Genomic DNA, 16,904 nt, shown 5'->3' with positions numbered 1-16,904 from the left:
ATCTACTAGGCAAGTTAGTGAGTCGAGAGGGTACCATAATAGGGCCTCGCGTGGTTGTACGCTCAGTCTTGGTTCAAGAGGTGAGAACTCGGTTCCTAGGGTCGGCAGAAACGAAACAACCCACCACATCCCAATGTGGCCTCTCGTCTGAGCCTTTAATCATGTTTATCAACATCTCTATACTTACCACGTCAACCTGTCATGCTAGTTTCATTTCATTGTATGGCTCCAGTCCGAAGACCGGAGTAGTAGCGTAACAAACTAAGCATGGCTAAGCATAAAGAGATAAAGGCTCTAGCGATGCACACATGCCAAACCTAGTTATGCTAGGAGCAGTGGATCAGGTATTTGAGGCTACAAGGGTGAAACATGCAATAGATAGGATAACTCTACCTATCAATAAAAGACAGTTGAATCGTATGCAATATGTAGGAACCAGAGTAAAAGCATTTCGAAATCATATATGAACCAGGCTAGGGCTTGCCTTTGTCCCTGGCAAACCAATGTGGATCTTCGGAGATCCCATGCTTGACTTGTTTGTCGGTGGACAAGTATTGACCTTCGGTGATGTCGATCTTCGTCGTCTCGGACTCGTGCTCTATCGATCGCGAAGAAGCAAATACTAGAAATAGAGAAATAACAATCAACACATGGCATCGATGCAATGCGCATACAAGTATGAATGATATGTCATATTAATGTTATTGAAACTAACCCTAAGCCATCATTGTCAAATTAAATGGAATTCGAATGCATAAAACATTGCATTTCGAGGACTTCCATAAAGTGGTATTTCATTGTTCTAACAAAAGTGTTAATTGAAGTTGCTTAACTATGCATGATGATAGCATAAGTAGATAGGTTTCATTTTTCTGAACATTTTGACATATTATACATCATTTTCTGATTTAAAATGAAATAGTTATTGAATTTACCAATTTTATACAATTTCAGAAATGAATTACAGAAAAAGAAAAGGGAGGCTGACGTCATTATGACGTCAACGTGACGTCACCCATGGCCTGGCCGGCCAGGTCGGGCACGGCCTAGGCGTTTGGAGGCGCGCGGGGCAGCGTGAGCGGGCGCGTTAGGAGCGCCTCGACGCGGGCGACCTCTGGGAGGCGGTGCCGCCCCGAGATGGTCACCGGAGCGGCGACTACGGCGAGCAGCGCGGCGGCCGGAAGTGGGCGCACGGTGCGGGGCTAGCACAGGGGAAGAGGGAGAGGGTGATGGGGTGCAGGAGCACCAGCAGCTCACCAGGAGCGTCATGGTAGGCTCAGCGAGGCCGGGGGAGACCTGCAGGCGCCGCGGCGGCCGTCGGCGTCCTCACCGGCCGCGGAGAAGATGGAGGCGCCGGGGGCGATTCGAGCCCTCCCCGGCCGATTCCTTTGACGGGGAATCTCAGGGAGGCGAGGCGGAGCCGATGGCGGTGTTGGTTGGCCGCGGGGGTGGTCGGAACGGCGGCGACGACGAGCGTTGGTCGGGGCCAGGGTTTGCTCGCGCTCACAGAGAGAAAGGGAGAGGAAGGAGGGCGCCAGGGGGAAGATAGGGATGAGGGAGAGGGAGAGGGGGCCTCCAGGACGCCTCCTCGTCCAGGAGGGCGGCGAGCAGGAGGTGGCCGGCGCGGGCACGGCCACGCAGGTGCCTGCCTGGGCACCAGGAAGAAGACAACGCCCACATCTTTCAAATACCCCCTGGTTTTGCATATTTTTCCAGAAAACTTCAAAACAGGGACAAAACCATTTGTATTTTGCTATTTGGTAACCTTTTGAAGATTTGAAATAACTCAAACACTTTAGGGAAAATATTTAGTGGCCTTCCTAATAATAGTTGAAAGTCCACATATTTTTATTTTGGGGTTTTCAAACATTTGAACACATTTCAAAAAGACAAAGACTTGCATAAACCTAGGGTTTCCATTTTAATTTATTTGCAAAATTTCCCTAATGCATTTTATATGATGCTCATGATGCACAAACAACTCCTAATTAGGGTTTAGCAAAACAGGGATGTTACAACTCTACCCCCCTTACAAGAATCTCGTCCCCGAGATTCCTAAGGTAGGAAAAGAGAAGGTAACAAAGACTACAACGGTCTTCAACGAGCTTGTCGATGCCACGACGATCTTCTTTGTTGAGGAAGTTGATTCATGGCATCATGAATGACGTTGATCCACAACACCATGAAGAGGTTGATCTTTAACACTATGAAGAGGTCTTCATTTTGCTTTCTTCACTCTAAAGGAAAGACGGAATGACACTGGATGGTGGATCTTCACAAAGATCGGGTATTTCATGGTCAACTCGTGGAAGGAGTGTTTAGAAACAACTCTTGAGCTAACAAACATGAAACACGTCAAGATAAAGGAGGGGACTGAAGAAGTTTCAAATTTCGTAGGCAATTGCTCCACGCTTGACAAGATTGGAGAAGGTAGCGAAGATTTTATTTCCCTTGATACCATGACGAGGCACTCTTAGAGAGGGTGACTCGTGGAAGCACAAAAGATTACCAACCAGAGAAACTTTGAATTTAAGAATCATAGTCACTCTTTTGGTATGGGTACATGAAACGAGTGTTGTTTACTAAAAAGGCTGGGGCCTAGATGACTGACGAATTCACACAACGTGTGAATTGATTAGAACTTCAGGTATAAGCCAAAGTAAGGGGAAAAGCATCGTCGAAAGACGTAGCAAGGATCACCGGGGAGTGAATATTTCTCTGGACAAGGTTGTTGTCACCAGGGAAATAGTTTTCAAGGAATTGACCGAGATACATTTAGCAACACTGCTTATGATGTTCTCCCTGATGTTATAGACACCAATATTAGGCTATTGAATAGCCTTCAATAGGTCATCAAGCGGAGGTCAAGACTTCAGGATTGAAAAGATGCTATGAGGGAAACTCCTAGAATGAGTCACATAAGATCCTCATGGAGAGTGGTTATTCTTGATGATTCAAGAGATTATGGCATTAGGCCTTCCAACTAATGTGTTAACCACGACATCAATCTTGTCGGATTTACAAAGAGACCTATGTCAAAAATCCTTGAGAAACACTAACCATCATTGCCGCTTGAGATTCAGCTTAGGTTAAGTAGAAAGATATTTCAGACTCGACATGTTTGAATGTAAGATTTGCAACAGTTACCACCAAGGTAAAGTCGCTAGATTCTCAAGATATGAACCACAATGTCAAGCTTCAAAGGATTGAGCTAGATTGCGTAATACATATGGTTACTACTGCCAAGGCAATTGCGTGCACATGAACTTGCAATGTAACACAAAGTGAGTCGTTGTGGGCACATCAAAGAAGATTTTGAAGGTATTAAGCTTCTTCTCATTCTTGAGCAAACCAGTCAATGGCTTAGTGTGCATAGATGAGCGTTTCAAGGAATGGAGGTAACAACCTTCCATCTCAAGAATACTTCGCACATGCCTGACCGACTTGCGATGATTCCCAAGGAAAACAAAGGAAATTCGACTCAGATCCACGGCGACATCTTTCAGCAAGTGCACGTGAACTAGAGAAGGTCACTTCCAACATCCAGAACACATACTTCATGATAACACGAATATGGTTCTCAAAAGTTTCCAATATTAGTGCCAACTGTTCAAAATGAATCTCTTTAAACATGGAGAAAATAAGAATGTCATCGATGGGCTCAATAACAAACTTATCAAGATACTCCAATGAGAAACTCATATTTTGCATGAACGAGGTAGAAATATTGGTCAGACCGAAGGACATGCAGATATACTCAGGCGAGACACCATGAGTATAAACATCATCAAGATAGTCCTTGGAACTGAGTTTGATTTGACGATAGCCCAAACTCAAATCAAATATGGGAAAGATAGCATATCCATAAAGGAGATACCTTCTGACTTCAACACAAACAACACTAGACATCCCTTTATGAAGGAACAAAGTTGGATAGACCTTTTGTCTTTCAACTCTCCAAGTTGTTGATTAAGCTATACCAACTAGTCCAGGGTTATCCAGCACGGCTCTTGGATAAGGAGTAGTTGAACGAACCAACGTACTCATGAACTTGACAACACGGTCATGTAACAACATGGTAATACTTCTAGAAAGACAACTAGAATATCACGAACCACCGATATCACTGAGTTCGGAAGGGGAGCTTGCTTTACAAAGCATACGATGTGGTCTTGGGAGCTTTGGTATTAACCTAACTCTTGGACCGAAGATGTGTGCCTGAACGAATGGACTTGGCATCACAGTCAAACTTTGCGTCGTGATTGGTTAACCAATCGTGCTAGGGATGACACAATTGTCCTTGGATTTCAAAGCAATTAAAATTGCTAAGAATTTCGGATGGCCACATCAATAAGTACACCCCAACATTCCCAAGCACCAGCTCGAAGGAAGGGCGAGTAAAGACGTGCAAGAGAATCACTTCGTCAATAAGGCCATGATACACAACACGACCTCATGACATGGAAGAGGGTGATACTCCAAGGTAGAACAGAACAGAAGCTAACGAGGCCTCTTAATCTGCGGATTACAACACTTTGACCAAGTCTTAGAAACGGATGAGGTACTGGAGTTTGTTTCTCCTGACATACTGAAGTGGAATGTCTTGAAGAACCACAAGAGTAACATACATTGGTAAACACCAATGCACATTTAGAACTTGTCTTCTCACTAGCAAACAAAGACCGGAAAGCGACTAAAGAGGAGGAACACAATCAGGAACATAATTCCTGAGAGGTGGATGCACAAGTTAACACTTTTGTGAAACTCATGCTCAAAAAAAGGGAGGTGTGGCGGAGTTACAGGCATAGATATGAGACTCTCAAAGAGCACTCTTGTCATGATCTGTTTGGTTCGATGAAAGAACTTCTGCAATAGCTAGTGAAAGGGAAAGACCTTTATTGCCGCAGTTCAACACGACAATAACCACAATCTTGAAGGCTAGCTTAATTTGAATTTAGCCATCCAGATGTAATGTTTGAACATTAACACCAGTGTTCAATGGAATGGATCTTGGGTTAAAGGCCAGCTTCATGTACGAAGATTCGTATACTAGAATCTAGCACAATCGGGGACCTTCGGTTCAAGTCCAAGGGTTAAAAACCGAGAAAGGAGTAACTACTAGATGAGTGACACAGAGGACACTGCAAGGTAGTAATCACGATGTAGCTTCTAGAAGCAATGCATAGCTTCCGAAGTACCCAGGAAAATAGAAAGGAGACATTCAAGGCGAAAGGAAACCTCGAAGCCTAGAACAGAAGGATGTGGAACCCACAAAATAGAGAGATCATGATGGAAAGGAATCTCTCTGTTGAAACAGAACAAGGAGGATGCAAAGAACACACATGACTCTAGAGAACTCTACACTAGGTCAACTGGTTTAGAAACGACATGCCTTCGATGCACCTAAGTTTGAAAGACTAGAAACGATAGGAAAATTTTCAAACAACACAAGGTAAGGCACCTTAGAATTAGAGCGATACCAGATAAGGAGTAAAAAGAAGCCTAATCAGATTTTCGCAAATACTTTTAGCTTTCAATAGTTTTCACAAACACTAGACTCAACATCGACCAGTAGAAGGGTTTCCTACAGGCAGTCCTGCTCTGATACCAAAACCTGTGGCACCCCCGGGATCAGGGTTAGACAAATACCAGATCTTCATCTGACGTAAGCCTAACCTAGAGCTCGAGAGACTACAGTGAGAGAATCGGTAACACAACAGTGACTCTACGACTCAAAAGTAATACAAGCTCATAACTGAGCGAAGAACCAAAGTATTACAAGCAGAGGTCACTGACCTGGCAAACATCAATCAACGAAAGCAAAGTTATGCTATTAGACATAGCAAGATAGCAAAAGGCCTAAGAGGCCAGGAGCATAACGGCGACGTCCCAGCCCATAGATTCCAGGCTGCCACCTGGGAACCCCAAGCTACTCGTCGATATCGACATAGAAACCACCATCTGTTGGAGCGACTTCTTCTGAAACAAAAGCATGCAAAGCTGAGTACAGGGACTCAGCAAGACTTAGTACAACCTTTTAGCAAAGCGGGTAGGCGGGCTTTCTGTGGAGCTTCTTTTGCGTAAAGCCAGTTTTCCTTTAATAAACAAGAGGGATAAGAAGTTCGACTACTTAGAATCTTTAAAAGGGGATAAGAGAGCGATATCTCTATCTCTATTGATCATCATATTGTATCCACCAAATGTTCATCATCTCGAACCATTATCCTCGGATTACCCCCTCAACAACCCGGAGAAGGTATCCGTAAACACACATTGTTTGCCAAGTTTTACGATCAGGTTCAGGTTGTCTATGATCTCCACGTCCGTTCCCAAGTCGTCCATAACCGTGGACACGGCTTTTCGAAAAGATTCATAACCCTGCAGGGGTGCACAACTTTACCCACACGTACCAGCCGACTCTTAATGCCAGATCATAAGCTCTCTTCCTTGGAAAGCCGGCAGAGGGTGGCTGACCACGACCTTTACCTTGCTGTCGCCGAGACCATGAGTCACGCGCTAAGGATTGTTCCGCCGTAACGGGTCAAGTCCCGAAGTCGGTCCTTAACGATGTGAGGCGAGGTGGGTTTCACCAGGGACTCTAACCCAAGCCACCTCGGCCACGCTTACCTACCTGTATGCCATGCACCTTTTCACAAACGTTTTCGATGCATATGTCCAGATAACACGCAAACTATGTGACTCATGGAATCTACTAGGCAAGTTAGTGAGTCAAGAGGGTACCATAATAGGGCCTCGCGTGGTTGTACGCTCAGTCTTGGTTCAAGAGGCGAGAACTCGGTTCCTAGGGTCGGCAGAAACGAAACAACCCACCACATCCCAATGTGGCCTCTCGTCTGAGCCTTTAATCATGTTTATCAACATCTCTATACTTACCACGTCAACCTGTCATGCTAGTTTCATTTCATTGTATGGCTCCAGTCCGAAGACCGGAGTAGTAGCGTAACAAACTAAGCATGGCTAAGCATAAAGAGATAAAGGCTCTAGCGATGCACACATGCCAAACCTAGTTATGCTAGGAGCAGTGGATCAGGTATTTGAGGCTACAAGGGTGAAACATGCAATAGATAGGATAACTCTACCTATCGATAAAAGACAGTTGAATCGTATGCAATATGTAGGAACCAGAGTAAAAGCATTTCGAAATCATATATGAACCAGGCTAGGGCTTGCCTTTGTCCCTGGCAAACCAATGTGGATCTTCGGAGATCCCATGCTTGACTTGTTTGTCGGTGGACAAGTATTGACCTTCGGTGATGTCGATCTTCGTCGTCTCGGACTCGTGCTCTATCGATCGCGAAGAAGCAAATACTAGAAATAGAGAAATAACAATCAACACATGGCATCGATGCAATGCGCATACAAGTATGAATGATATGTCATATTAATGTTATTGAAACTAACCCTAAGCCATCATTGTCAAATTAAATGGAATTCGAATGCATAAAACATTGCATTTCGAGGACTTCCATAAAGTGGTATTTCATTGTTCTAACAAAAGTGTTAATTGAAGTTGCTTAACTATGCATGATGATAGCATAAGTAGATAGGTTTCATTTTTCTGAACATTTTGACATATTATACATCATTTTCTGATTTAAAATGAAATAGTTATTGAATTTACCAATTTTATACAATTTCAGAAATGAATTACAGAAAAAGAAAAGGGAGGCTGACGTCATTATGACGTCAACGTGATGTCACCCATGGCCTGGCCGGCCAGGTCGGGCACGGCCTAGGCGTTTGGAGGCGCGCGGGGCAGCGTGAGCGGGCGCGTTAGGAGCGCCTCGACGCGGGCGACCTCTGGGAGGTGGCGCCGCCCCGGGATGGTCGCCGGAGCGGCGACTACGACGAGCAGCGCGGCGGCCGGAAGTGGGCGCACGGTGCGGGGCTAGCACAGGGGAAGAGGGAGAGGGTGATGGGGTGCAGGAGCACCAGCAGCTCACCAGGAGCGTCATGGTAGGCTCAGCGAGGCCGGGGGAGACCTGCAGGCGCCGCGGCGGCCGTCGGCGTCCTCGCCGGCCGCGGAGAAGATGGAGGCGCCGGGGGCGATTCGAGCCCTCCCCGGCCGATTCCTTTGACGGGGAATCTCAGGGAGGCGAGGCGGAGCCGATGGCGGTGTTGGTTGGCCGCGGGGGTGGCCGGAACGGCGGCGACGACGAGGGTTGGTCGGGGCCAGGGTTTGCTCGCGCTCACAGAGAGAAAGGGAGAGGAAGGAGGGCGCCAGGGGGAAGATAGGGACGAGGGAGAGGGAGAGGGGGCCTCCAGGATGCCTCCTCGTCCAGGAGGGCGGCGAGCAGGAGGTGGCCGGCGCGGGCACGGCCACGCAGGTGCCTGCCTGGGCACCAGGAAGAAGACAACACCCACATCTTTCAAATACCCCCTGGTTTTGCATATTTTTCCAGAAAACTTCAAAACAGGGACAAAACCATTTGTATTTTGCTATTTGGTAACCTTTTGAAGATTTGAAATAACTCAAACACTTTAGGGAAAATATTTAGTGGCCTTCCTAATAATAGTTGAAAGTCCACATATTTTTATTTTGGGGTTTTCAAACATTTGAACACATTTCAAAAAGACAAAGACTTGCATAAACCTAGGGTTTCCATTTTAATTTATTTGCAAAATTTCCCTAATGCATTTTATATGATGCTCATGATGCACAAACAACTCCTAATTAGGGTTTAGCAAAACAGGGATGTTACAACGATGAACTTTAGCAACGGTGCATACGAGGGGAGAACACTTTATTATCTTGATATTAATATGAGGGGTCATCTTATAATGCTACCTTCGCGATCTAAGCAAGATAAGATGCATAAAGGATTAACATCACATGCAATTCATAATATGTGATATGATATGGCCTTTCTTCTTGTGCTTTTGATCTCCATCTCCAAAGCACACAAGCATGTTCTCCATCATCATCAGCATTGCACCACGATCCATGGTGCCACATCATGGTTGTCCACCATCCATAGCAACTATTACAACTACTAACTCATAGTAATGGAATAAAGCTATTACATGGTGAATAAACACGCATGTCTTAACAAGATTAAAGACAACCATTAGGATCCTGCGGTTGCCAGAATACAATAATGAAAATCTCATACATCAAATATAATCATCACATCATGGCCATATCACATCATCAAACCCTGCAAAAACAAGTTAGACGCCTCTAATTTGGTTTGCATATTTTACGTGGTTTAGGGTTTTCGAGTAAGATCCAATCTACCTACGAACATGAACCACAACGGTGATACTAATGTTGTCAATTGAAAGAGTAAATTGAATCTTAACTATGGTGGGAGAGACAGACACCCGCAAAGCCACTTATGCAATACAAGTTGCATGTCAAGCGTGGAGCAAGTCTCATGAGACACGGTCATGTAAAGTTAGCCTGTGCCGCTTCATCCCACCATCCCGCAAGATGCAAAGTACACAAACTAAAAACAAAAAGAGCATCAGCGCCCACAAAACCATTGTGTTCTACTCATGCAACAGATCTATGCATAGACACGGCTCTGATACCACTGCTGGGTTTGTTCCATGGAAAACAAAATTTTCAACCGTGAACATGAACAAAAACCAAGATCCAATCTAGGAAGAAGCAAGATCTAATCTACCAAGATCAAAGCAATGAGATGTATGTGAGACTAACCCTCAAAGATTCCAAAGCCTACGAGATTAGATCTCGTTGTTGATGTAGTCGATCGTCCTATGCTGCAATCCGGCAGCACTTCCGTACTCGGTCGTGCATACGGTGTTGATGAAGTCTGTCCTCTCCCCATTACAGAGGGCAGCGGAGGCGTGGTAGATCTCCTCGGAATCCCAGCAGCACGACGGTGTGGTGGTGGTGGTGGAGGAGAAAAACTGCAGGGCTTCGCCAAGCCGGTACAGAGTCGTGGTGGAGGAGAGAGGGGCGGCCAGGGTTAGGGGAACCTTGTGGTGCGCCCCTGCCCCCTCCCCTCTTTATATAGGGGGAGGGTCGGTTTGGGTAGCCCCCCACGCCCCAAACCCATCTAGGGCCGGCGGCCAAGAGGGGAAGGGGGATTTCTTCCCCCCAAGTTGACCCCTAGGCTTTTGGGGAAACCCTAGTGGGCTGGCCAACTTGGGACTTGAGGGGCATGTGCCCCTGGCCCATTAGGCTAGGGTGCACCCCCTCGGCCCATGCTAGGCCTCCTAGGATCGTGGGCCCACTGGTGGGACCCCCAGAACCTTCTAGAACCTTCCCGGTCTTCCACCGGAAAAATCCCGAACTTTTCCGAAACCTAGAAATCAACTTCACTTATATGAATCTCATTCTCCGGACCATTCCGGACCTCCTCGTGATGTCCTAGATCCCATCTGAGACTCCGAACAAACTTCGGTCTCCATCTCATATTCCGAATCTACTTATGCGACATCGAACCTTAAGCGCGTCACCCTACAGTTCGTGAACTATGCGGACATGATCGAGACTCCTCTCCGACCAATAACCAATAGCGGGACCTGGAGATCCATAATGGCTCCCACACATTCAACGATAACTTAGTGATCGATTGAACCATTTACATACGATATCGATTCCCTTTGTCACGCGATACTTTACTTGTCCGAGGTTCGATCATCGGTATCTCCATACCTAGTTCAAGCTCGTTTCTGACAAGTACTCTTTACTCGTACCGTGGTATGTCATCTCTTGTGACCTAGTCACATGCTTGCAAGATAATTAGACAACATTCCACCGAGAGGGCCCAGAGTATATCTATCCGTCATCGGGATGGACAAATCCCACTCTTGATCCATATGCCTCAACTCACACTTTCTGAATACTCAATCCCATATTTATAACCACCCATTTACGCAATGACGTTTGATGTAATCAAAGCATCCTTACGGTGTAAGTGATTTACATGATCTGATGGTCGAAGGACTAGGTAACTATGTATCGAAAGCTTATAGCAAGTTGAACTTAATGACTAGATCTCATGCTATGCTTACTATGGGTGTGTCCATCACATCATTCACCTAATGATATGATCTTGTTATTAATAACATCCGATGTTCATGATTAGGAAACCATGATCATCTATTAATCAATAAGCTAGTTAAATGAGAGGCTTACTAGGGACTCTGGTTGTTTACACAACACACATGTATTAATGTTTCCGATTAATTGAATTATAGCATGGAGTGTAAACATTTATCATGAACACTAAGATATAACAATAACTATTTTATTATTGCCTCTCGGGCATATCTCCAACAATGACATGCCAAAGTATGTTCCACGGTCTAGACAAGCTTCCTTTTGCATCACTATAATCATGAACCATTTTACTCGTCTCCAACACAAATCAACTTATTTGAAACAACTCTCATAGATAATAATCAATAAAGACCATAGAGCTAATCATACATAAATAAATAAAACTAACAAGCTCTGAATAAAATATAAGTGGAAAACCAGAGCTAAACGCAGCACTAACAAAAGAGAACACTTGCAGAACAATAAGAGTGAAACTAGAGTGTTCTATGCAATGAAAATGGAGCGTGTCTCTATCCCACACGAATGCAAGATCCAACCATATGCTACAGCAAACAAAACAAAAGAAAACTAAAAACAAAAATAAAGATGCTCCAAGAACAACACATAGCATATGAAGCAATAAAAATATAGCGTATAGAAAGATGACCTGATGCTTTGTTGATGAAGACGGGATGCCTTGGGCATCCCCAAGCTTTGACGCTTGTACCTCTTGAATATTTCTTGAGGTTACATGAGAATCTTAAGCTTGAGCTTTTGTCCATACTTCATATCATTACATCATTCTTCTCTCCCTAGACTTAAAAACTTCCTTCACACAAAACTTCACACAATTCTTAATAGCAGCATTAGTGCAATCAAAATAACAAAGCCACTTGAGTTCAGTTATAACATATATAAAAAATCTATTAAAACATTAGCTACTGTAGAAACTTCTTTAAAAAGATCTTTCCTCAAAAGAACTCCAAAAGAAAGAGATTAAGAGGCAAATACAAATAGTGGCAGAAATTTTTCAAAACAGAACAGCAGGTAAAGATCTATTTTTTTATAAAATCTTCTATTGCTCAAATCGAAAAGTGCAAAACAAATAAAAGTTAGATAATAACCTGAGACATATGCTCAAAAATTGGCAGCTCAAAATTACGTTCTCGCTGGGAATACGATTTTTTTTGTGACGAAACAGAATCTGTTTCAGGTAAGCAACTTCCCCAAATCTTACTTTCTTCCTATTATTGGCTATTCTTGGCACAAAAAAGAAATAGATGATAAGGAGAGGTTATTACATAGGTAACAACTTACAGACTAAACAAAACAAAAAAAACAGAAATATACATGGGTTATCTTCCAATAGTGCTTTTCTTTAACGCCTTTCAGCTAGGCTCAGTAATTTGAGAAGATGCTCACATAAGAAATATGAATTGAAGAAAGAGAGAGCATCAAGGAGAAAATATGCAACAAATTTAAGTCCAACCCACTTCCTATGCATAGAAATATTGTAAGAAAATAAATGAAAGAAGCACATAACTACTATATTATACGGCAACCCACATCTTTTTTGTGGGAATTTTGAATTTTTTTGAGGATTAACGAGAGGTAGACACGTAAGTAATTCTGTAGTTAACTCCCGCTGTGATTTTCGTGTGTATATTTTGGGCATCCTCTTGCAATTTTTCTTTTTCTCTTTTCTTTGTTCTGTGCTGAACTCCTTTTATCATGGGTGGATGTACCATTTTATTAAACCGCTTTCACTATTTCTGGAAAGATCTTCTATACGGGTCCTTCATTTTTTCCCCACGCCCGTCCTCTCTCTCTCTCTCTCTCTTATATCTTCACCGCCCCATTGTCTCCAGCTCAGGGACGGAGCCCTCCGCCCCATCCTTCTTCTTCCTCCTCCGGCGCACTACACGGCAGCCCCTCCGGCAAGGCACGGCCCCGTCGCCTTCCTCCCGTTCCTCCGATACCCCTCTACCTCGACCCTCTTCCATCAAGAAAATCGGCGGTCGCATGCTCCAATGCCGACGCGGCACGTGTGGAGGTCGTGTCGGCCGTCATCGACTGGCGCGACATGGAGGAGGAGCGTGGGTACAGCGCGGCGCTAATGACGGCGGCGGCCGTTGGCAGGCACCGCGACACTCTCTACTCGCTGGTCGTCTTCCAGTTCAACGGCAGCGGTGGCTCCAAGAGCGACCGCAACCTCCGGGCGTCCTCGCTCGGCCACGTCGACGCGCTCTGCGAGCTGGGCACTGCCTGCAGGGCGGCTACGGCGTGCGCCGCTCGCTGCTCGACGGGAGCTCGCGGCCGCGTCGGCCTTGCTCTTCAAGGCCTCCCGCGGGCGCCACTCATGCTTGCTTAGCGACTTCCAGTCCGCGCCGCCGCCGCGGCCACCGCCGGGGAGGCGCACGCCCCCAACCGGTTCCTGTCCGAGTGGTTCGCTTCGCGGCAGCTGGGCGCGGAGAGCGGCCTCGGCCCCGCGCCGATGGAGGAGGAGGATGGCGGCTCCGGCGGGGGCCTAAGCCTCGCGCCGCTGCAGCACGGGAGGCCGCCGGTGGCGTTGGATTTGGACAGCAGATGGCGGGTACCCGCGGTCGCCGATCTGGGGCGAGGTGTCGGCGCCTGCTCCGGCTCCTCCAGGCGGCGGTGCCGCGGAGACGGCAGTGGCCGCAAGTTGCGTGTCGAACTTGTGGCTGCAAGCGGCACAACTGCTGGTGGATGGCGAGCCAAACTGCCTGAGCTGTCCGCTCCCACATGGCCTTCAAATTGGGCAAAATTCGCCAGGTATAATTCGCTGCTTCGACTTTGTTTTTATGGCACTACATTCCTATTTCGACCCTCAAAGCAATCTGCACAACGGTTCCGTTTTGTCTTGCCTCATTCTCGATCTACGATCTAGGGATCTCCCGGTGATGGAGTCTCTCCTGACAGCGCCCCCTTGCAGGTTGCGGGAGCAGGTGGCGCCAATGCTAGCGCGCAGGCAGTATCGAGCCAAGCAGCCAACGCAAGGTTCAGCTAAGCTGCCCTCAAGGCCAGACAATCACAGCTTCACCGTCCTTGTGGTGCATCCTAGGTAGGCTCCAGGTTCCTAGCAATAGTACTCTAATTTTTAGTCACCAAACCATATTTAATATATGCTATATTGTTTTCCCCAATTAATTAGAATTACATTGACACGTATAAGTGCATCCATTCAATTTGATATTTTTCCAGCTTTTGCGTCGATTTGTATCATCTTTTTGTGCTTCCAACTTTCCAAGCAATGTCTTATACAAATTGGGTTTGGAAGATTTATTGGCCAGATATCTATCGAGAGTTGAGAGTAATATGTTCGAGGATATCAATTATTAGTATATATCACTGAAGAAATCTTTTCACAGAATATCAAAAGTAGCATCTGTATATGTTTTTTCTTCACTTCACACCCCTTCTAGCATAGGCTGTACCTGCTGAAGTGAATTTCCTTTGCTCCAAAATAAATTTCATATGAGATGTCTCATGTCTTGCCTGTAGGTCCGAGCACTAAAGCTAGAGATGCTAATGAATTGCTTCTGTGGCACCGCCATATTATTATTCATATGTCTGTGTACTAGAACTGCTAATTAACATAGATTTTACTCTACGACGAAGTGAATTAATCATCTCTGTAGAGGCCCTTTTGACTAAGAGATGAGATCACCAAAATCATAGCAGCATTTCCCCTGTAACAAAAGCCATTAATCATCCCTATAAACACCATTTTGACTAAAATATGAGATCACCAAAATTCCTATGCATTACCTGTTCTACACCCGATTTTCTGAATTAGCGGCAAGAGATTATCCAAGAGGACAATATTTGAATGTTTCTTTTTACCTTATCTCCTCATGGATATTGCTCATAGGTACATGTGAATATTAACTTCAGTATTTTTCCAATGCAGATATGTCTCATATAGATACATGTGCGTCTGGAATTGTGACCCCAGCAGGAGATAGCCAGTGATTACTGCCAAACTGATCTACATGTTATCCCAACCATTTTATTGCAGAATTTTACTATTTCAATGCTGGTATGCAGTATGATCTGTGAGTAGACCTTAGTAGGTAGCCCTCTTAATATTTGTGATAGCATAGCCTTTTTAATATAGATTTTTGTAATAGTGTATTTCAGAGAGCCTTTCTGTAGAAGGATAGAACTGATATCTAAGCAAATCATATGTTTTTAGAGTCCAGTGAAGAGTGCTTCTGTTCCACACTTGTTGGTTCCTGTAGATTTCCCTGCCGGACAATGGCCGTGATTTCACCACAAAGCTGAGCTTCTAGGCGTGATAAGTTACTGCCCTAGGATGGCTACAGGTCTGGTTTGAATCCTCAACTCACAACTGCAATAATTTGTAGCTTTTCAGTTTATCCATCGCCAAAATCAAATTTCGAGTATAGATTTGGATGAAACTTTCAGACCATTCAGGTTGACACCGGTATTGGAGAAACAATTGTGCTACAGTTCTTATTTTCAAGATAGAATATGAAACCTTAGATATGATGCAATTATCAACCCATAATATTTTAAACTGAAGTGAGGTGTGCATTCTTTAAAAAATTCTGTGATACACTCTGGATTCTGATATTCTTTCCTCATTTCAGGGGCTACAAATGGGTCATTCAGCGAACTGCTCTTGAGACATCTGACTTTCATAAAGATGATTGCTTGAAGATATAATGCACTCTAGGTATTTTTGTGTAAACTATTGATTACTCTAGACCACACTCCATTCAGGTCCCAGACTTCAACATTGCCTACCGGTAAGGCATCATATTTTAGCGTTGGCAGGGAGTGCCATGAATGTTTAAGTGCAGTTGCTCTAAAAAAACCAGTAGGTATATATAGTGCCTTATGTTATTCTAAGGTTTTAGTCTAGGCATGTATGTGGATCCAGAATTAGATCACCCTGTATCTATGTGTGGTTTATCATTTGCATAGCTCTGGATGTTTGTAGTTCATAGCCGTGATCAGATTTGACAATTAGTTACTCTTATATTCTATGAGATTTGAAATCTAACTGTGTTATATCAAATCCAAGGATCAATACGGTATGCGGAAGAAAAGAATCATGCATCAGTTTCAGAGCTTGGTGCTAAGAGATGTGGAGAAAGGGAACACATAAAGTAAAATGTGTACATGCTGGTTTGCAAAAGTATAAAGGAAACACATAAAGTAAATTTTGTACATGCCGGTTTGCAAAAGTATAAAGGAAACGCATAAAGTAAATTTTGTACATGCCAGTTTGCAAAAGTATTAATACTGATGGTAACCAAATCTGGCTTCTTTTGTTCTCTTAAGCAATTAGAGAGCTTGGAAGCACAGCTAGCTAGCTGAGGTTTCCATGAAATGATTCAGTCACCGTGGGTATTAATTCCACTGGAGGGTTCCCTTTGTGCATCATTATATCACATATAAGTTATGTTGTGTCTAAGATATGCCACTGAAATGTTTTCAAGCATTATCATTTTCTATTATGATTTGCCCGGGTACACAACACTTATTTCCCTAACGGTAAAACAATAGTGTGATTGTCATCATTTCAGTTGTAGGTAATGCATTGCACAACTTGATCCTTTATCACCTTGGTTATGTATATTTTTTCCTTTGTTTCTCCTTCATACTTTTCTTCTTTTCTATTTATTTATCAAATCAAGTTGTTTCAGTTATTGACTTTCATTTAGATTAAGCAAGATACATCTTCTCACTGCATGGTCTAGCTTGTGATTTATTTATGAGTATCGATGCTAAAACTATATGCTCGCAGGGAGATTGGAAGAATAATCGTGCAGACTTCCCCGCTGAAAGATTTCTCTCCTCCAGGATACCAATGTGTTGC

Source organism: Lolium perenne, chromosome 3 (assembly GCF_019359855.2).
Source record: "Lolium perenne isolate Kyuss_39 chromosome 3, Kyuss_2.0, whole genome shotgun sequence".
In the NCBI taxonomy this organism is placed as follows: Eukaryota; Viridiplantae; Streptophyta; class Magnoliopsida; order Poales; family Poaceae; genus Lolium; species Lolium perenne.
The sequence above is the reverse complement of the archived record's forward strand: the minus strand, read 5'-3'. Positions refer to the sequence as shown.